Source organism: Acanthochromis polyacanthus, chromosome 1 (genome assembly GCF_021347895.1).
Source record: "Acanthochromis polyacanthus isolate Apoly-LR-REF ecotype Palm Island chromosome 1, KAUST_Apoly_ChrSc, whole genome shotgun sequence".
In the NCBI taxonomy this organism is placed as follows: domain Eukaryota; kingdom Metazoa; phylum Chordata; class Actinopteri; family Pomacentridae; genus Acanthochromis; species Acanthochromis polyacanthus.
This window is the reverse complement of record NC_067113.1, coordinates 49,973,654-49,996,455: the sequence shown is the minus strand read 5'-3', so window position 1 is coordinate 49,996,455 and position 22,802 is coordinate 49,973,654. Positions and strand designations below refer to the sequence as shown.

At 40.1% G+C, this 22,802-nt stretch overlaps 1 long non-coding RNA gene across 1 annotated transcript in view; it reads right to left on the bottom strand.

Moving 5' to 3' along the window:
• LOC110965147 (uncharacterized) overlaps window positions 1–17,771 on the bottom strand; it is a 74,456-nt gene extending 56,685 nt beyond the window's left edge. Inside the window, exons 1-2 of the long non-coding RNA XR_002596639.2 lie at window positions 17,588–17,771; window positions 1,303–1,376 (exon numbers count right to left, since the gene is read on the bottom strand). This is a non-coding gene — a long non-coding RNA (uncharacterized LOC110965147). The remainder of the gene's footprint in view (window positions 1–1,302; window positions 1,377–17,587) is intronic.
• Window positions 17,772–22,802: the final 5,031 nt, after the last annotated feature.

The window sequence follows — 22,802 nt, the reverse complement described above, 5'->3', positions numbered from 1 at the left end:
TGGAAGGTGAACTCTGCACAACTCTGCATTATTGTTGCACGGCTTAAGCTCAGGATATCATCATCATTATTGGTAGATACAAACAGATACCAAAAGTAATCACCTCGGGTTTCTGCAGCGATGCAGTTTTCTCCCTGAAAATCAAGCGGGCCGCAGAAAATAGAAAACTGAAATGGAGGATATAGGGGCTGAAAATAGGAAAAGTTGAGGAAACGCAACTATTAAGGTCTTCATTCTGTTTTCACTTAGACTCTTACAAAGTTCTGCTGCACAAGCGATGCACTTTAATAACCAATATAAAGATGTTTCAGGGCTTTATTCGTTTTACTGCTTCAAGTACCTTTTAAAGTTTAAAGCGGCTTCTCTTTGGAGTTTCATTAAAATACATTAGGCAGCCAGCTGGGTAGGATGTAATTTTCATACTTGATCTATGTGACAATTTCTGCCAACACTGTTTCCTTCTGATTAGCAGTTTATATATTGCCTGGCAATGGCTTCAGCGGCTTCAACCATTGGCTTTGTAACACTTCCCATTTCCTCTAATAGTATTTTAGTCCGTGATGTAGTCATGAAGTGGTTTAATTTACTTTAATATGTTTTTGCACATTTGATCTCGCGACTTTTCAGTTTTATCTCAGTTTTAACAGCAATTCTCATTTTGTTTTATGTTTTCCATTAAGATGTGTACTGTATTGGTAAAAGCTGTATATTTTAGGGCATTCCTGCAGTTTGTGTGTCTCTGCACTTTGCTTCTACTTCTCTCGATGTTGTAGTTTGGCTAAATGGCCTCGGTTCTGTATGGGCACAACAGGTTTTACCCCTTGGGAGTGAATGCAGCAGCAGGGGAGTGGAAGCATAAGTGAAATGTGCAGCATTTCTGATGGTTACATGTGTACCACTTCAAAATTCATAGAAAGAAGAAGCCAGCCAACTCCTAGACAGGGATTACAGTTCTGGACTATCGATCTTTGAGATTCTTCTTTTTCACTTGGTTGATTTGCCCGAAACTCCATCCACAAGTCAGTAACTGGCAAATACATCATTTATATTGATAATTCATTGTGTTTCAGTGGATTATAAACAGGTGAGTGCTGAAACCACGGTGTAATGAATACGAGAGCAGATTCCTCCTGTTCTAAACCACTATAAATACACTGAGGGATCACTGTAGTCGTCATCCTGACACATCAGGCTGTGCTCACACTTCATAATGTCTGATCTTAACTTTGTCCTGCCATCCATCACTTCAAGGATCTTTGTTATTAATCTTTGCAAGGAGACAGTGAGAACAGTGAGACTCACCTGTGTGTTCAGGACAGTCAGTCTTGGCAGGTTCAGTCACAGCTCACACTCTCAGAACATCGTGTTCTTTTGACCTACAAGTTGTACAAAATTGGAAGAAAAAAATGAGGACTCTCGTCAAACAAAATTATTTTTTAAACATGTTTTTAGCCTTAAGGTTGAAATCCTTCTAAGGCTCAGTTCAGACTCTTTGGACACAATTTTCAGAGTTTGAACAAACATTTGTGTTATGAAATGTTTCATCTGCACCCATCTACGACTAGTACAGACACCCAGTCGACTGCAGCTTATTAGGGAATTATATTTGCTTTGAACCATCCAAACAAAAGCCAACATAACATGAACTACAGTGTGACAAGGGATAACAAATGACACACATATACAAACTCTGTACATGTTCTGTGAAACATCAGAAAGTGAAATAACCTCAGTGTCTATAATGCATGTTGTTACAACAAAAGATCAAATGATGAAAGGATCAACTGAATGTGTAACGAGCAGTGTGTTTTCTAGTCAGTTATTAGTTCATGCACCCTTGTACAGCTTGGTGTTTGTGAAACAGCTCTGCAGAACCGTAGTACATCACTGTACAGCAAACAATTACAGTCAGCACAGAAATGATTTAGCCTTTACCAGCTAAATTTAAAAAGAAGTTGGTGGTGACCAAAAATAGAGCTAAAAGAATGAACACTAAACTTATCTTCACCATGTAAGGCAGAAAAAAATCTAAACAAATGCAAACTTTACTTTGAGTTTGGTGGATGTATAAATAGTGAACATGTTAGCCATTAGCCGCTAAACTAAAAGCAGTTTCTGAGCATTTTTGCCCCTGTCACTGTGGATTTATTTTTCACTGCAATATATAGTCATACAAAATTTAAAAAAAAAATCATACAAAAGAAAAAAAATAGAAGTTGGATTTCTGAAAAAACTTCATTTTTTCCAAGTGCCTACAAGTGCTACCAATACTGGGAAACATGGTAACTGTTCATACCACTGATATTTTACTAATATTTTTAAAACTTTTCCATACCTGTCTGTCTGCTCTGTGGAGTATAGCCTACAGTTCAATCAAGAAGTCACAGTCTATTTTTTAATTTCTTTAAGAAGACTTGTACAATAAAGAAATTCAGATGGAATATCACTACTTTAGGCTTAGATTACAGATTAATTTTTCCAGTGTGATGTGTCACAAATGAGTAGCTCACGAAACGGTTAAAATGTAATGATTAATACTCCGCCAAGGAACGTGGTGGAGTTATGCAACGATTGGGGTAAGTTTGTCTGTTAATCTGTCCTGTCTGTGTGCAATATTACTCAAAAACGGACAAACGGATTTGGAAAAAATTTCAGGGAAGGTCAGAAATGACTCAAGGACCAAGTGATTAGATTTTGGCAGTGAAGCAGCTTATAGTCTGGATCCACAGATTTGTTAAAGATTTTTATGTCATTGTGAGATATCGGCATGGCATCACTATAACTATGACTACAAGTGAACACTACATCAGCTGCCTGCTGACCATCACATGATTGTGATCCTCCTACAAATCCACCGCTGTGGACTTACCAGGACTTAACCGCCACAAATGGTACAAGGAACAAGTGATTAAATTGTGGGGGTGTTTCTGAGTCCCATCAATTCCCGCCGCTTGCTACATATTTAGGTCACGCGATTCAGTATCCGTACATAACGTACACATGCATAACACACGCCTGTGCTCAGCGCAAGCAATTTTTTACTAAAGATTTCATCTGTCGGAAATGATTTGACTGAACAGCCTTGGCATAGTACTGCGCTCTCTGAGAGCTTTTCTTGCTTCTGTTTTTACAGTTTCTAGCTCTGCCACACAAAGCTCTCAAAACAGCCAGCAGGTTTTGGGATTTAGACTGCTAACTGTAGATTGCAACTAGCTGAATATTCCTCACTGTCCAAGCTTGGAGGTGAAAGTACAGAAGCTACGGCTTGCACAAAGTAATGTGAAGACGCACTCTTTGCAGCCACCACTTCTGTTTTTGTGTGCATGACTACAGTAGAAAGCTAAAACTTAACGAAAACACAGTACTTCGTAGCTACAGGTAATGAAAACATGACTATGAATATTGTATTCCATGTCTGCTGATAGATCCCCTTAAATCCTACACAATTATCCTTTAAGAATCAATAACCAGTCAGTGTTGCTGCTTTCAAGTTGCCCTCAAATAGCCAAAAATTCAGTTTCTGCAGGTTTAGGTAGAAAATTGAGTCTGCGATTAGAAGCAGCAAAGTGGGCCACTCCAAACATCATTATCTTCACCCACTGAGGTCAGAATATTTAAAACGCTTTGACAGAAAGGTCGGACCCGTTTGTCATAACAAATGATGATCTGCCACATTTGGTTGCGTGCGCTTTAGGGTGCAGGAAATTATACTTGTTTAACTGATTAGGGTGGTTAAGAGGCACAGCTCCAGCTTTTAAAGGCCACATTTGCCACATTTTGGCCTGTTCTGATGAAACATCCCCTCCCTCTCTGCCTTTAAAGGTGCATGAATCATTCGTGGGGAACATGTTTTCTTGTTTGTCGTTTACCCGCTCGTCATTTGATGCCTCGCTGAAGCAATTAGATACGGTACACATTTGCAGTCACAACGTGTCAAACAAGGTGCTCTTGTTTAAACACTCCCTGAATTAACAATGCAGCAGGGCAACATTCATATGCACTTCACTCAAGGTCAGTGACTATTAAGTGGTTATGAAATATCTTCTTCACTAATATGATACAGCAAATGCTTCCCCCCCCCCGAGGACATCAGGACCAGACGGCGTAGTGGAAAGAGCCCGAGATGAGCTCATAATGACCCGAAGAAAAGCTGCAAAAGTTTAACCAGTGGTGGCGTGTAATTAATTACATTTACCGAAGTACTGTCTTAAGCACCATTTTTAAACACTTGTGCTTCTTTACAATTCAGGAGGAAATAACGTTCTTCTCATTCCACAGCAATAATCTGGTAAACAAGTTAGATTACACATTGAGATCTTCTATTGAAAACATAATAAACCGATTCATTTTTTTAGTTAGAGCACATTTCAAGTGTAAGTTTTTAGCAGTGCATCTAAAGAGCAATTTCCTCTAAACTTGTGAAAGAGTTTAATGTGACCGTTTCAGGCCTGTGTTGTTTAATATTTGTTTGAGGTTTATCCAACTCCAGCTCATCTGCATTTGCAATGGTTATGTTTTAGTGGGTAAATCTATGATTGAAAAGCTCATGCAGACACTTTGGGCAGCTCAGGAGTCCTGTGGGTAAAACACAGAGAGGCCTGCGTCATTAAGTTAAGTCCCAACTGTCTGCAGCCTCGTTATGCTAATGTGCTTGTGTTTCTGCATTTTCAGGTAAGCAGCATGTATAAAATACAGCGACATAGAAGCATAATGAATCCGTAAGAGCAATGGAAGACCGCCGATGCTAAAATTACATTTGCAAGGTAAATGAACGAGCATTTTATGTAAAACAGTGCTTCACATAAAAATTTGCTTAAATAAAGAATCAGAAGTGTAACCAGAGGTAGCCCGCTAGAATAGAAGATACTTGAATGTGCAAAATGTTGTGAGTAAACTCCGACAGCCTGCAGCATTTAACCACGTTATGCTAACATGGTTGTATCCCTGTAGTTTATGGAGATGGGATTCACGGCTCTTTTGAATGGAGCCAGATCTTGGGGTAGCAGTTCCTTTTAAAGAGCCGTTCAAAAGACTGGTTCGTTGTTCCATTCATTTATTTTAGATGTCAACCCGGGCGCTTTTATCAAAGAAACAATCACTGGTAGCAGAAATAAGATACAATATCGATCAGAATAATTCAAATTTACATATCCCACTAATATACAGTCCCTGTCAAAAGTTTTAGGACACTGTCTCATTCAAATAAAGTAGAACCTGTCCTACAACTTTTGACAGGGGGTGTATTTCATCATATGGATGTGATCAGGGCAGGACTCTGATCATACATGTAAAGTTTCAGGCAGATTGGAGCATGTTCAGGGCATTTACACAGCATTTGAAATTTCATGGCGAAGGATCAAAATTCCAGAGGCCGCCACGGACACGCCCTTTGACTTTGGAAAAAGATTTTAATAACTTTGGATCATTAAGGCCTCCTGTATGTACTGGCTGAATTGGAGGTGAATTGGAGTTTCCCCCGAGGAGGAGTTCGCTCTAGAAAAAAAATGAAAAATGGGCAAAATCTGACATTCAACGCAAAATAGCTCACTTCCTGTTGGGTTTGGAATGTGGCTGTCACTGACTTTTTTGTTCAGCCTGATGTGCTGCATATGTGTACCAAATTTGGTAGATACACCCCCTGTCAAAAGTTGTAGGACAGGTTCTACTTTATTTGAAGGAGAAAGTGTCCTAAAACTTTTGACAGGGGGTGTATACTCTATTTAATTTTATATACATTTCATTATTATACATAATTTTTATATTTTGCTTCTGAATTGTTAAAATGTTTACTTGTGTTTTGCATTCTTTTTGTTATTGTTTACATATATACAGACCTGTGATATATGCTGCTACTTTTCTTTTGACTCTGGCTCATTTTGCTTTTTTTTTTTTTATTCTGTCAGTAACATCTCCTCCTCCCTGATGAATGTGGCTCTGCTCCACACTCCTCCTCGCAACTGAGAACCAATTCTCATCGTTTACTTTAAAGAACTGTTCACTCATTCGCAAATGTTACATCTCTTAATATTTTCAGAAATGAACAAAAAACAAAGTAAAGGAACTTTTCCTAAACTTATGCACACCTGGAAGTTCCTTGGTGTTGAACTGTGCAACACATTCTGGATCTAAGCACTGATGAAGCCAAAAATACAACCAATGCTGCAGGGGGGCAATGTGACTGGAAACTGATGTGAAAGTTAGAAAGCTCAGTAGTGACGGCTAATATTTGTGGCTCCTTTGAGTCGACAATGTTAGCCCAACCTCAGATTGACGAGCGCTTTGTCCTCGGTAAATCAGCTAAGAAACAAGAGGACTCTAAGTCAGTATGTTGCTGGCTGACATCAAGCCCTGATCAAAAAGACACTTGGGCACAGCAGTGTAGCCTACAAGTTGCTGCATTTTTAGACCATTAAAAAAAAACATAAAATATTAAAGCTGGATATCAAAAACTGCAGTTTTAGCTGATTAAATAAGGATTAAATCAGAGCCATTTAGTAATTATGCAGTTCCTGATTAAACAATTATTTAGTTACAATAATCAATACAGCAGTAACTAGAGTACAGCTGCAATCATTAACTGATTATGGAGTCGAGCAGTAGAAGATTATTTAGCATCTGTTTGGACGACAGAATTATTTGAATAAATTTTCAAGGAAACATTTCTGCTTTTCTTTGCCATAAGCTATTTAAAGATAGGGTAGGCAATTCTAATCCAATGTACTTTTTGTAAAATTCCATGAATGTCTTTTCATGGTCCACTACATGTCTGTTTTGTGTGTGCACTAAGAAAAAAATATGTATTTTTATAAATGGGAAACAAAGCAACCAAGACTGATCCAAAAGAGGGGTAAACCTGGAATGTGCTAATTAGACAAATATCACTGTGTTTGGTGGGTAGTTTTCATGAGCATTTTACCAGGGTTTAGACAATGCGGAGACAAGACCAGATTACCTAATGAGAAAAATAACTGTCAGTTGCAGCCCCATGCAATTGTTTGAGAAATGAGGCCTCCATTTGAGGGTGCAGCGATATTTGTATCTGTCTAGAACGAGCAATAAACTCAGCGAATTCTCATTCTGTCAGTAAACAGTATTTCATACCGCTCGTAAAGAAATCAATATAATGGAGAGAGATGGAGCTGAAAAAAAAAACAAAATGGTAGTGTTGCTGAGGTTGGCGTCAGAGGGGCCTTCATAGTGAACTTGATTAAAAGAAAATTGCTTTCAAGTGCTCTCAGCAGGCTGGGAGGTTGAGTGGGTGTTCTCTTGTGTGTAGCGCCGGTGGAGTTTCACAAACTAGGCTTTCAGGGCGAGGAAACAAGATGAAGAAATGCTTTGAAACCGCCTGAGGACAAAGAATGTGGAGGCACCGGTGACACGGTGCCGCAATATTACCGCTATTATCAGTTTCAATACGTTTTCATTTACATACCACTTCTGAAAACAGTGAGATGAAATTCATTTCTGTCTTGGAAATGACTGTTTTCAGTGTCGCTCTACAATAAAATGATGCCAAGGCCGGGATGCCAAAGATGGATTTTGTTGAACTTTTAAACCTGTTTTTTTAAATTATGATTTAGAATTAAAGAACGACTTTCTGTGCCATGAATCAGGTTTAAAATGTGTTGCTTCTCACTGCTAAATAAAATGGAAGATGGGTGCTTGCATGTGTCACATAACCCAAGGCGGTGGAAAAATAAAATCACATAATTGTGGATTTTAGCTTGTTGAGTGTTCACCTGCCAGAAGTGTCAGAGGGATGAGGTCTTTAATTTAGAGGCTGTTAGATTTGTGTAATTTCTCCCCTCTTGAATTCAAAATGACATCTGGGGATCAAATGCTGTCCCTGATTTCCATGAAACCGTCACCTAATTGGATTTTAAAGAGCAGAATGTGTGATGGTGAATAATTTAACTGCTTGGTTTTAAAAGTAGTTTGACTTTGGTGAGAATACTATTGGAAATCCATTACTGCGCAGGTTTAAACTTTTTTTTTGGAACCACTATTCAGGAATTACATTTGCATTTGATTTGATTTAAATTTAGTTTTCCACCCCGGCACTCATTAAAACATATTGCCAGTCTAGTCATGTATGAACCCACCAGGAGCAACAAAATGGATGATGTAGCTTCCTTAGCACTGCAGCGATGCCAAAGGAACAACGAACTCTGGGTACCGCATTGCCATGTAAATGTGTTTCAAGGCTTTTTTTCTTTTTTTTTTTTAAAGCATCTTCAGCTTTGTTTATTTGCTTTACAGGTCAAACGGATCAAATAATCTGCAGATAATGAGAATTATTCAAAGTTTCACCTCTCTGCATTGGGTTTACTTTGATACAATCTGCTTTAGCATGCTGTGTGAACACATTCACTGCTACCTGAACATCATCTGAAATGCATTAGCATATGCAGTGTAGCATAGTAAACGCTGAATCCACAGAGGGATTCAACTACAAAATAGCGTTCTTAGTGATTAACTTTTTGGGGATTGATAACACAAACATGCTGCAGGTGTGCTCATTCTTTTATGAGAAATATTAATAAACTGAAATGTGATTAATTTGGTTGAAGCTGTGTTTTATGAGCAATTTTGCAATTAGAGATCTGAGATCAGGAAAAAGACTGAAGTGAATTAATTTCAAATTTAGAAATGCAAGTACTCGTATTCTTGAGAGGTAAATGAGGGGAATGTCCTATTTGTTCTATATGAAGCAATAGCCGGCAACTGGTTAGTTAATTTTATCGTGAAGACCCATCAGGAAGGGTTGATATCGCCAATGGCCAACAGGGGCGACTTCTCTGGTTGCAGATAAATCAGATTGTATAAAAATGACTCTTCTTCTGACTTAATTTGTTACCCCAGTTAACATTTTCCAAGTGCATTTGTGGTCTCAATCACTAGTTTGAATTCTCCTTCAAAACAATATGATGTTTGTTTTGCAAATTATGATCCCATTTAGAATAAATAGACAATAAGGACTCATGCTTCCTTTTGGTTGACAAGTCATGACCGTCTGGACGTGCATAATGTACCAAGATAGCAAATGCAAAGCTAAACTCTTCAAAAACAGACACAAACCAATAGATGACAGCTCTAAATCCACCTTCTACATACAGTCAGTGCCTTTAAATCTCTCTAGACAGCATGTATCGAAGTGCTAAAATGAAGGCAGCTGAACTCGCTTGAATTTCTTGAAGATGTTTCTCCTCTCATCTGAATATTTCATCATTAGCCGAAGAAACCTTTTGGATGAGGGATGAAATGTCCTCAACAAACTCCAGCAACTGCATTTGTTTTCATTTTTGCTCTTAGATTTACCATGACCTAAATGACTAAGAATCTCAGTCTCTAAATAACACGCTAAATTTCATTTGTTTAATCTGTGGGAAAAAAGCAGCTCTTTTTAAAGTATGAGTCTCTCCACTGGTTGCCTGGAAAATGCTCCCAGTGAGGGGCAGTGGGCCAACAGAGAGCTCTAGGGGCACCCATTCCCTGCTTGAAAAGGTTATTTTATAATACACTTTAAAAATGACCTTTAAAATATGCAGCATAACCAAAAACCTGCAATAAATGAAATAGAAATCCTTATTGTTGGGGGTGGTGAATGCTGCAGAAGCATCACCCGGTCAGTGCAGCATTTAACCAATTGCTGGCTAAAGATGCTCAAGGCCATGCAAATTAGTGGAGAAATAAGTAAAAGAGTTTAGTCCAGATCAATTTGACTTCACATTCAGGCTGCAGGCTAGTACAAAAGGGAAAACAAAACTGCTGGTAGTGCAGCTAATAGAACACAAGTAGAAGACAGATTTTTTGTTGTTGTTGCTTTTTTTGACAAAGAATAGTCCAATATAGTACATTAATTTCACACTAATATGGCCAAAAACTAAAGTGATTACCACATATCCTTCATTTTGGGTCAGTGTTAGAGTGCAATGTACACTGACAGTCATTAAAAACTTTGAGACCATATTTTCAACATATTTTTTATTTTGAAGCCCAAAACAGGATTTTCTTCATATGAATCATTTGTTTAGCATATTGGCATACAGAAACAAAAATCTAAAGTTTCAAGAATGATTTCAAAATAAAGAATTTCACAAAAGAAAACGACACCTGCCAAACACAAAGTCACAACAGTCAATACAGAGTATGGCCTCCATTTGCTTCGATGCAGGCAGCAATCCGTCGGCGCATGCTTTGGACCAGGCTTCTGATTGTGGGTTGGGAACAGCCCATACGCCTGGCTACATCACTGTAGCTCAAAGCGGCCTCCACCATACCCAGTGCCCGGAGACGTTGTTCATGTGATAGACGCGGCATGATGCTGTTCACTGGACTAACAATGGTGGCCTTTTTTGGGCCTTTATATAGGCCTTATATAGGCCTTCAAAACCCATTCTCAAATTGTGCAGATACTCACTGAGTATTGCTTGGTGTGTATTTGGTTCACTTTTGCAAAGTGACCAACCCATGTGCAATGAATCATGACAAAATGACAACTCATCATTATCTCAACTACCAGGGCACCAGATCATCAGTAAATCCACAATGAATAATTACAACCCCCCTACAAGAAGAATTCTGCGTACATTTCTACATCAAAGTTTCTATTGACTGTCAGTATACTTCCCGAGTATCATGTTTAGGTGTGTGAAGTTTAACAGCAATAATGCACATATGTCACATTAGAAATAACCAGCAGCATTGAGAGTGCATCAAATGGTTAAACATATATACCGGTATATTAACTTGCACAATTAACAGTTTTCTGTCAACATTTCTCCTTTGCTTCATTTGCAGTAATTGCACTTTTTACTGTAATAATTTTAGGTAATTCATAGCTCTCCATTATAACAACCTGAAGCAGCGACACGCCATCAGCCCATTGTGAGGAAGACGAGTGAAATAACACATCAAACATCTTCTTTTACGCACAGAACAACAACAAAATGGTTTCATCTTTATGCTAACACAAAGAAAGTCTGGCTATGTCAAAACTTGCTTTGTAGTAAATGCCTCCAGATAAAATCGCATCACATTATTTATCCTCAGGACATGCAGCCTGAGGCGAAATGGATAAATGAACCAAACAACACAACACTGTTCTTCTAACAGAACAACACATCAGAGCCACACTAAAACATATTTTTCAATCACCAGGGAAAACACAAGAGGATTAACTTGCTAGCTGCTACCAAATGTTTGCTAAACACATTAGACATATTACATGTGCCCATAAAGGTAGTTTGCTAGCAAAAGAGTAAAAAATGCTAAATTTATTTTACTCTTATGTTATCAACATACTGTTCAAAAATGTGGGGTCACTAAGAAATGTCCACATTCTTGAATGAAGATAGCATTAAATTAATCAGAAATCTAGTGTAGACTTTGTTAATGTGGTTAATGACTATTCTAGGTGGAACTGTTCTAATGCTACATTGTGTTAGCTAATGGTGTTGAAAGGCTGATTGTTGATTAGAAAACCCTTGTGCAGTTATGCTAGCATCTGAATTAAAGAGTGAATTTTCATGGAAAACATTAAATTGCCTGTGTGACCAGAACTTTTGAACAGTAGTGTATAGCGCAGCTTTATCAAGCAGCTTTTAAAGGGTTTCTCGACTTCAGAGTAGCCTTAACTTAATCATCTCTCGTGACACTGTTGAGTCTGGCAGGCAGCACATTGTTTCCTGTTCATTTTCGCTTACCGCAACTTCAACACTCCTTCCATCTTCATCATCACTGTCCATGGCTCCCGTAGCAAGCATGTCATCCAGCTGAGGAACCTATTTTTTGGTCCACAAATTCTCCATGCTTCACTTCCTTGTTGCCTCACACATTTTGACACTCTGACTTTTGCTCCAGGTGAGCTTAATTTGAAGGGGCGGAGTTAGAGGTGTCAGTGTCAGTTAAGAAGAATGAACCAGTGGGCTGATTTACCTGTCCTATAGACCCTTTATTTGTTTACAAACATTGTGATGTTTTTTGTGGGCGGGGCTTATGCTGGAGGCAAAAGCGGAGCGAGAAGTCAAGCGGGACTGGGAGTATATAGTTTGCGCTGGGAGTTTGCGCTGCAAACTCGAGCATTTTTAACCCATTAAACTTAAGTGTACCGTCAGCAGTACACTTACTAATTTGCATAGGAATTTAAAGAATGTCCGAAGGCTGCAAACGCGATTATATAAACACTATACGCCGATGGAAAGCTTAGATTCTCATGAATCCGCCGGTATAAACCACTTTCAGATGTGATTACCACAGCGGGTAATATAAACACATTTGTCCAACAAACAACGAATATCCATCCATCCTTTCTCTGTACACGGCTTCAACGTACACAGCGCGACTCACATTTCCGGGTTCATTATTACACACAGATGAAAATATTCCACAAAAAACGGCCATAATCCAACCTTGGACATCCAGACGACACAAGCCAGTAAACTATTTTGTCCAAAACATGTCTTGAAGTCGGTATATAATCCACGAATCGGTCGTTTTCAAGGAAATGCACCTCGCGATGCGCGTCCAATATTCCCTGTATTTCTCGTCATATTTAACGGGTTATTGTTTTTGATTGTATTTTTTTCTGTGTCTTGTTGTGTCCTTGTTCTTATGGTGTGTGTATTTGGACCCAGTGTCTGGAATAAAGCTGAATTGAATTGAATTGAATTTAATATTTTTTATTTACAAATAGAATATTAGCGATTTGTTGTGCTGAAAATGGCTGGAATTGACTGCAGCTGATCGTCTCTGTCCAGTCTTTTCGCCTCAGTGCATTTAACCACAACTGTCTTCATTCCCTCTGAGCACGAGTGTTCGGTGGAATCCTATAAAACTTTATTTTGCGTTCGCCAATGTCATTCCTCCTATTCTGGCATCCAAAAACACAGCAGGACGACATTTTAGAAAAGTTGATAGAGCCTAGTCCCTCAGTCTTTCGCCTTTCGGTCTCGGCCGCGGCTTCCTCTTTTGCCTCCAGCTAAAGCTGTGACGTCATTCGTGACGTGGGTCATTAAAGGGTCTATAGCCCTGCAGCAGATCAAGCACCATTTTACAGATAGTAAATCTGAATGACCTTATCTTGAAACAATTAATTGACTTTTTCTGTGGGATTATACACATAATTGCATTACTGGAAATCATTTCCTTTCAGAGGCATTTTTTTTATAAATGTTGTTAATTCCAATAATAACCACAAGAATTAAAAACCTGTCATCAAATAGTGTTAGCCATGTTGGAAAGCACTATCTTGCTACCTGACTGCATGTTTTGGTGGATATTAATCACACATCATGTTATTTTTCTGTTAATTTGATTTTATAATTTTAATGTCGAGAGGCAGAAATGTACTTTGCATTAAAGGCAAAGTGTTCCGTTCGATAAGAATACGTACGGAGCACATTAAGAGGACATTAATATCTAAAAACAATCATCTGTCAAAGTTTGTCCCTGGTAGAAGCCATCTTGTGCTGGATCCACACCTCAAGAGCAGCTCCTTGTCAGATTCAACTGATTAGAGGTGTGATGAAACTCTGAGTAATGACGGTAAATACTGAAAGAAGCACAAATATTTTCATTCTGAATGTTCAGTACTAATGACTGGTTGTAGAACTATGAACTAAGGAGTTGTTGTTGGAAGAATTTTAGGGGACTCGTGTATTTGTTGTCGACTTCAGTTTTTTCCTTGTGCTTTTTGCTTTGGAAGAGTACATTTATTTTTGAGACTGAATGACTTCCTATTATTCCAGCTCACATGTGCCGTCATATTTGTCTTCCCACTGTTTGACCAAGCTGCCTTACTGTTCATTTTACAACAGTTCAACATTTACCTGGTCTCTAGTTTTGCTTACGCTGAGTGTTTGCTGTATGTGGGAGCAGAAAAATCTCAACTTTTCAAGAAAAATATTCAGATATGTGTTTAATACTTTGCATTAAATGATATTAGGGGTAGTGGGGCATGGGACAACATGACCAACACACTCTTTTATTAATCTCCATTGCTTTTGGCCAAGACAGAGTGTGTCAAAACCTATAACTCCCATGAATTTGGCATTTTTAAATTTGTTTTTTTTTCTGATTAAATGCAGGCTAACCTATTTTACACTATTTCTAGCCTATATGCTAACTGGCTCCTGATTGTACGTTCATACCATAAAACATGGGAGGAGTATCATTCCTCCAGTCTGCTGTTTTTCCCAAAAAAATCCAATTATTCCTTTAAATGTTCAGCATTTCTACACCAGCCTATTTCGTTTTTAGGCCATTTGAGTTTGGAGCAGTCTCAGCATGCAGTGGATGAAACAGAAACATAAATGCCACAAGTCATTAAATTTAAAGCATCCGGTCGATAAAATGGAATAAATTTATCATCCAAACAGACGGCGGTCCTTTTTGCTTTTTGAATTGCTTGATCTAAATCACAGAGATCTTACTTGGGTCTGAAACTGTGTGTGGAGCAGCTGACAGTAACTTCAAGTGACTTGGCATTCAGCAGAACATGTAGCCCACAGACAGACAACAGAGACAAGACGGGACACTTCAGTGGCCACGCTCAGATGGGTGAAATCCCCCGGTCCGACAAACTCATCCCACACGATCGATAGCTGCTGTGACAACAGGCCTTCTCGTCACAGGCTGGAGAACAAGCTGTTGTGAAGGTCTGAGAATGGAAGATAGGCCCCGCAGGGGAGGCTTGATTTACGACCCCGAGTCAAGATGGAAGCACAGTCGCCCACGTACTGTAGACGGCCTTCCTGCAACATCAGTCTCCCTCCTCCTGCCTGCCTGCCTTCCCTCGCCCTCCTTCCACTGTCTGTTTGCCTGCTGGCTGACAGCAGGAACGGGCTGAAATGACATACCACCCAGGCAAACATTTCATTGTGTTCTTTACCTTCAGCCAGATCCAGTGCATGCCGAACTCCTAAAATGTCACTTTCAGCTGATTTTTTTTCCTTTCTTTGCAAACTTAGCCGGAGGGGGAAGATGCTTGTCTGAGTTTAGGGAGATAATGCAGGAGCTAATTTTAACAGGTCACGTAGCCGTCGATCACCGGGACAAACAAAGTGATGACACCGAGCAGGTTAAGTGTGCTGCTCGACAAAACAACCACACTGCAGTACCAGACAGTGCATTATCTTGTAGAGAGCATGTCACCTTCAGGCGATGGTACTCTGCAGAACACAGTGATCTGACTGGGAGCAAAACTTACTATCATTTGTATTCTGATGGTTACAGAAGCAGCACGTCTTGGTCATCCACTGCGGTAGTGAGCGGGCCAGCGAAAATAACATTTTAGTCCACTAAACTGGCAATATATTCATGAGTTTCTGAACTTGGTAGTTTGTAGTGTGGGAGTAGCATTGCACTCGCTGCACTGCGAGTCGATATAGTGGCTCTTAAAGCAGCTTAAATGTGTGACATTAAGAGAGCAAAACTGGCACTCTAACCGGTCTAAATGAAACCCGTCACGAGAACTGTTCACACTTTGACCACATATTCTGTCACATTTCAAACCCCAAAGTCCTTCCGACGTACAGTTGCACGCTCCCCTCCTCCCCCCGTCCTATCCCCCCCAACTTTAATTTATCTGGCTGCTGTTGAGCGAGTGAAGACACCCTGCCTCCATCTCTCTCCTGAGCCATATCAATATTCATGGGTCTGCCGGGTGCGTTTGTGCGATGGCTGTCTCATTAGCCTTTGATCCCCTTGCGCAAGGCCTGTCGGAGCGTTGCCGCGCCAACAACAGAGCGCCGTTTGAAGTGCAGAGAGAACAGCTGCTTGCATTGATCTCCATATACTTTCTTTGCCATCCACACACACGCAGATGCTGCCCACAGGCACATGAATACATGCATCTACTGTACGACTCGGTGCACGCTGGACTCAACACCACAAGACTATCACTCTCATAATAAACTCTGTAGCGTGTAATGTAACGTGTGTGAATTAATCGATTAGTCGAGCAACAGAAAACTAATCAGCATTAATTCTGCCCAGTTAATAAACTGAGTATCTTTGGAAAGCAAAAACACCTTAAAGATGTGCAAAATCTGACATTTTTTCACTATTTTCATACATTTCATACACTAAGAAAGCAATTAATGTTGAAAATGATTTACGATTAATCAAGTGGGATCATCTTGCGCTATCAACAGGTATTATGCAAAACACACTGTCCCCATATTGTTTCACAGAGGACAGAAGCAAACAAACAGTGTTTGCGCTGAGATTACACAGAGAACATTGTGATGCTCGGTGAAAATTAATAATGAGGTACTTTCTCTAACAAGATAGGAATGCTAAGCCACTAAATTATACAGCAGGCTGGAACAAAGTGGCGAAAAGCTCTGCGAAAAGGCTCTTATTTGCCACAGTGAGGCTGTGTGTATTATGGTAATTACAGAATTATTTGCGGAAACCGGGAATATTCTGTTAGGAAAACACACAAACACACAACATTAGCAGGTGCATTCTGCTTTTGAAATGGATTTTAAAGGATAATGGCGAAGTGCCGACAGTAAATTGCTTGAAAATGAGTTGAAGCAGCCAAAAAATGATATGACATCATAGTGAAAGAGCTGCTACAACACATATCACAAACCTTTTTCTTAAAAAACAAAAATAAAAAAAGCAGGATCATGACAGTGGATCTAACGGTTAACACCACACGCTTATTGCAGCATGAGCTACTTTTGCTCTGTAATGTTAAAAAATTATCTTCAGCCAGAGAGGAGAAGGGTCCAGTTAGTATGACATCATGACATCTGCACAAAGACAATCCCTGCGCTATTGCATTCAATAATTCTCTCCACTCTCCGCTGCTGAGACGGTATCGGGTGAAAAACGGAAAGCAACACTTAAAAATTAAGACTCTGAGCTTGTCTGGGCTATCGCTCCCCTGGGAACAGGTTAGCAGATCGATACCGCCAATGTGCCTGATAACATTAGACCGCCCTTAATGGCGCTAATGAAGAGAGTGGTGGACAGATACTCAGGGAGACTTAGGTCAGAGGATCAGTCTGTTAGCTGCCAAGAAACTCCACTGGATCAAATGTGGCTTTGAATTATCGTCATGTTTTGAAATTCATTTTGATCTGACAAATGAATGGAGTTTAAGCAAGCTTTGGTTCCGGGTTAATTGCCAGTAAATGCGTGAACAGATGAAAGGCTCAGTGTCAAGTTTGTGAACTGACCAACTCTTGTGGCGTCCGTTGTAGCAGGAGGTCACGCTTTGCTGAGACCGGCTCTGATTGCGGGGGAATGTTATCAGTCTTCAAATGTCAAAGAAACTACATCTCAGCAGAATCGCTGCTCCTGACATTTTGATAAATCAGACCCCATTTTGCTCACACACACACACACACACACACACATATCAGATCCACACACAGAAGGAGCAACCTGCTGCTGGAAAATTACACACACACACACACACAAAGAAAAAACCTTGGACTTGGCAGGATCTTTGCACACACACACACACACACACACACACACACACACACACACACACACACACACACACACATGACTTAACAGCATCCTGAGGAGGGGATGAAAGAAGAGGAGGCAGTGAGATGCAACGTACCTCACGACGGACGTCTCGGCGTGAACTTCAGGAGCTGCAGGGGGATGAGGAAGCGTGGAGCCGAGGAGGGACTCTGCCGCCGCTCTGTCTTCTCTGGGATGGAGGCTCAGGAGGAGAGCTGCTTCTTCACCGCCTCCTCCCTGCCTCTGGTTCGCTCTGCTACTGTCTCAGCTCCTCTCACTATCATACCTCCCTCCCCTCCCCTCTCCTCCCCTCCCGTGCTGCTCCCCCCACTCTTTTCCCCTCCTCTTTTCCACTCCTCCCCCTTTTTTTATTTTATCTAACCTGCTCCCTCCTCTCTCCTGCGCCGCCCCGCTCCTCAAACTCAAAGGCTGACAAAGGAAATCAGGGCTTCTATCAGTACTTTCAGCTCTTTTTTTTTCTCTTCAAAGTAGGCTTGTTGTGTTGCCATAATTGAATCAAAAAGTCATCTGACGAGGTGAGTTTTCTGTTCTCACTGCATCAGAAAATAAGACGGTGTGTGGCTTGGGCTTCGACTAATTGTTTGAAAATGGGGAAAATGACCATTCTAATTCCAGCTTTAGGTATTCAGATACCCATTTTTTTAAATAAGACCTACAGGCAGTTCTGTTCATGGTCATGTAAGATTAAAAAAAAGACATCTGAGTGGCTTCAACTGACAAATGTTTGGAATCTTTGCTTGAAAAATCATCTAAATACAGTTTCTATCAATTGGCTGATTGGTGAGTTGTTTCAGTTCACTATGAATTTTACTGATGATCCAGTGTTGCTCAGTTGTTGAGGTGAATTTAGGCAAACGCCACCATCGTTTATTGATTGTCCTCTCATTCTTCTTTAGGTGTACAAATAGGCTTTTTAGCACACACAAAGCCCCAAAATTTTCTATTTACTTTCATTTAACACACACAAAAAAGACACATCTGAGTGGCTGCAACTGGCAAATGTTCAGAATTCTGTCCTTGAAAATATTTTTTCTGTCAGTCGTCTCATCAATTAGTTGTTCCAGCTTGTTATGGATTTTACTGCCGCTTCAGTGTTGCTCAGTTGTTGAGCTGAATTTAGTCAAATGCCACCCTCATTTACTGATTTTCCTCTAATTCTTCTTTAGGGACTCAAATAACCTTTTTTTTAAAGATATGATCCACACATAAAAAGCCCAAACATGTTCAGTTTACTGTCATATTAGACCAAAAAAAAGCAAAAAGTAGCTGCAATTGCTAAATGTTTGGAATTTGTGCTTGAAAAATAATCAAAATATAGTTTCTGTCAGTCGGCTCATCGACTAGTTGTTCCAGCTTGTTATGGATTTTACTGCTGCTCCAGTGTTGCTCAGTTGTTGAGGTGAATCTAGGCAAATGCCACCATCATTTATTGATTTCCCTCATTAAAAAGATACCAATCACAGAGGAGACATAGATAAAAATTTAAAAAAAGAAGAAAGATAATGAAGGATTTTAAGGTTCTTTGGCATTCAGAATACAGTGTGTAGAGTGTGAAGAGGCTGGACTTATGAATACTGAAATAATAGAGAAGCACAGTAAGGGGCTTTGGCTATACCACCTGGCAGTACGTGTTCAGTTTATGTCCACTTTGGGGTGAATAAAATGAATTTGTTACCTGCCCTTTTCATGAATAAGCTCTGCATCAGATGACCACTCGCGGATTCCTCAACACTGGCCAGTTCTCAGTCTTTTTTTTCTCTCTCCGTCTCTTTTCCCCCTCTCTCCCATAGACAGCCCTCCGCTGCCTCTGCCCCTGTTTCCATAGTGACACTTTCCCCGACTCCGGCTCGACATAATCAAGCAAACGGGATGAGGGGGAGGGGAGGGGAGGGGGTTGCGGGTGAGAGAGGCGAGTAGGGGGTGGAGGGTGGGGGGGGTTGAAGGAATGGCCAAGATGAGAAAGATTTAAAAAAAAAAAAAAAAACAGGCAAACAGCAGGAGATAAAGAGGCAAATAATGAATAAAGAGAACGTCAATAAAGATGGTTTGTCAGTGGCAAACAGTGTCTCCAGCTCCAGTCCATCTCTGCCTAATGGTGGAGTTCAAATCAGGTGCTTTGGAAAGCCTTGGCATATGGCTAAAATAATTATCACGCTCATCAAACAACTAGATGGCCACTTGTGCTTTGTGACAATGCTCCCACCAGAGCAGAAATGAATTATGGGAGAGAGCTGATCAATCTGAATTTTAATGTGAGTGGTGCTCAGCATGGGTTTGCTGCATGGCGCCAGGCGGAGATGGTGTGAAACCTCTTCGAATGCTGGAATGAAATTAGCAACAGCATTCGGACCAAATGTGGCAGCATAAGCCAGTCTGACGCAATGTTTTAGCCACGCTAGCAGGGGTCTCTCTGTCTGTCTGTCTGTCTGTCTGTTGGTCCATCACTCATTTTGATTGATATCCAGAAAGTTCTTTACAAGCAACTCTGATGATGAAACTGACAAACTTTAGTGCACCTCTAACTTTCCATCTGTAGTGCCAAAATCTAACAGGTCGACAGGTTTGATTTACAGTCACGCATGTTAACAAAAAGTGGATGGATTGCTATGAATTCTGGTGCACATAAAAGTCAGACGTTGTCAGGTGAGTGAAACCATTTCAACATCTACTATGTCACCAACTGTGAATAAAGATGGAAGCTCAAATATTGCAGGAATGGGAGCAGATGTCATGCCCTGGTGGTATAGGGTTAGAGACCCCATGATACGCCTTGAATGTCATCCAGCCTAACAATATCAACGACGCTTTTTCTAATAGATTGAACCACATTAGCATTAACTTACTAATTAATTTAGCCTAATGTCTCCATGACCCCTCAGAAAATTGGTTTGAAGAATCCATCCATCCATTCATTTTTCTGTTTATCCACTATTGGATCATAAAGGTAGCAGGATAAAGAAGGCATTCCAAGCATTCCTCTCCCAGCAATGTTTTCCAGCTCTTACTGGGTGATCTCAAGGCATTCACTCACCACATGAAATATGTAGCCACCCTACTGAGTTCTGGGTCTACTCCCTGTTGCCTGAGAAACCTCAAAGAAAGGTGCCCAGAAGGCAACATAATCAGAAGCCTGAACCACATTAGCTGGCACCTTTGAAGGAAGCAGCAACTCCACACCAAGCTCTTATAAGTTGTCCTAACTCCTTACCATTCTGACTCTCTGGTGCATGCTGAACGTTACGGTCTGATGAAGCCAACAGAACCACATCATCTGCAAACTATACATAGTTCTAGTTTGAAGCAGGCAATGATAAATCACGCAACTGTCCATCATGATGAAATACACCCTTTTTAGAACATCAAACAATTAATCACAAACAAATACATCAGCAAAGTGCAAAAAACAAAAAACAAAAAACCCTTAACAGGAATCAAGATTGATAAACATTCATTCTGAGTATTTCTTTGATTTTTAGTTGAGTTTGAGTGCCATTTGGCAGCATAAAAAGCACGGGGTTACAAGCAATACTGCAACCAGCCTTCACGGGGCGATCCGGATAGTTTGACTTCATTTTAGTAGGACTGTCGTGTCGTCCATCTTTATATGTAGTCTAAGGGCGACATCTTTGACAGACCCGGGCTGTAATGAAAGTAATGTAACTGATTACTTCTTAAATATAGCTGTGAATTATAAACAGCTACATTTAAGATGTATGAAGTACCTAGTAACCAGTTCTGTTTCAAAAAAACTTATCTAAAAGAACAGAAGAAACTGATGTAGTAGAAAATACACCAGCAGCATTTACTGTGTTCCTACATTTATTATTTAACACTATTAAAACACCCCTCCATGTTGACCATTCCCTAGAAGAAACGCTTCCAGCTCTGTCCAAGGGCATACACACTCAAGAAATGCTCAACAAATCTGGACAGATAAAGTTAATTTTGCTCTGTAGCTGTATTTGTTTGCTTTGGAAACAGCACTGAGTCGCCCCAGGAGGGATCAGACTGACGTTGTTGGTGCAGATCATCATTTTGCGGCATTAATCACCATTGAATGGGATTACTGTCAGCTGCTGTCCTTCCTGTGTGACCAACGAGCAGCAGCAATATGGCCTGCGAATCTTCTAATTCTCTATCGATCCCCGAGCTGCCGTCTTGCCGCCTGCCTCCCCCTACCAGGAAGGTCAGGACGCAGGGTCAGCCGCTCACGGACCCGGTGCAGATTTAGACTCATGATTAAAAGGACACTTCTGCAGGGAGGACGCCGAGGTTTCTGGGGATCGAACGTGGGCCTTTGTGGCTTACAGGAGGCCTTTTCTGACCGCAAGGCTTCTCTGCTGTCCTCGAGGAAATCTCACACTTTGGACGCCAAAGAGAAAAGAAATTGCTTTTTATTGCGGCTTTGAAAAAACGCAGCTGGTTATTGTGCTTCCACTTTTGAGAGCATTATCCCCCAACAATCCCAAACAGAATAAAGCAATGGATTAATTTTTCTGATAAGCCTTTATGAAAAGTGCATTTTCAATCATTTGCATAAATTGCTGTGCTCTTTCTTATTCACATACCTATTTTTATGCAGCGTGTCAATTTATCAAACTGGAGAAATGAATTCGTCATGCACACAATATGATTGTGAAACAATTTGTTGAACTTAAACACAGATACACACTTGGCCAGAAGTGACTCGGTCAACATCTAAGGCTGTTTCGGTGCAGTCTAACGTCTGAATCCCGTCTAACAAATGCACTGTTTATCACTTAAATATGCTCAGGTGTGTTGTTAATATAGTCCTGCTTGGTTTGTTGTAAATAGAACATTACAGCAGCTAATGTTACCTAATGAAAATGTCATTTTCTTCAATTTCATAACAAAACTTTCATCATCTCTCTGGCTCTGTTTAATTACTGGTAGCGTCAATGGCAGTATCAACCAGGATTTACTTAATTATTGGCTCTGTGTTCTCATTTAATCATCATATTGATGTAAAGTGAAGGATATATAACAGAATAATGTTAGAATTATATGTTTGCAGTGGTTTATCACCTTGAAACTTTGCATTTCGTAGCAATAATTCTATTGTTTGGTGATTTTTTTCTTGTAGTTTTAATCTCTTGGGACTCCATTTTTAAGATACCAGTGCAACAGTAGGAGCAGCTGAGTAAGAGCGTGCACACAGTAAAATTGTGGTTTTGTACCCCTTCTGTCATCTGTATGAATGTTAAATCACAATGTGCTGCACACTATTTTCATCGTCAGAAAACCTACAATTTGCATCATCAGTATAAAAA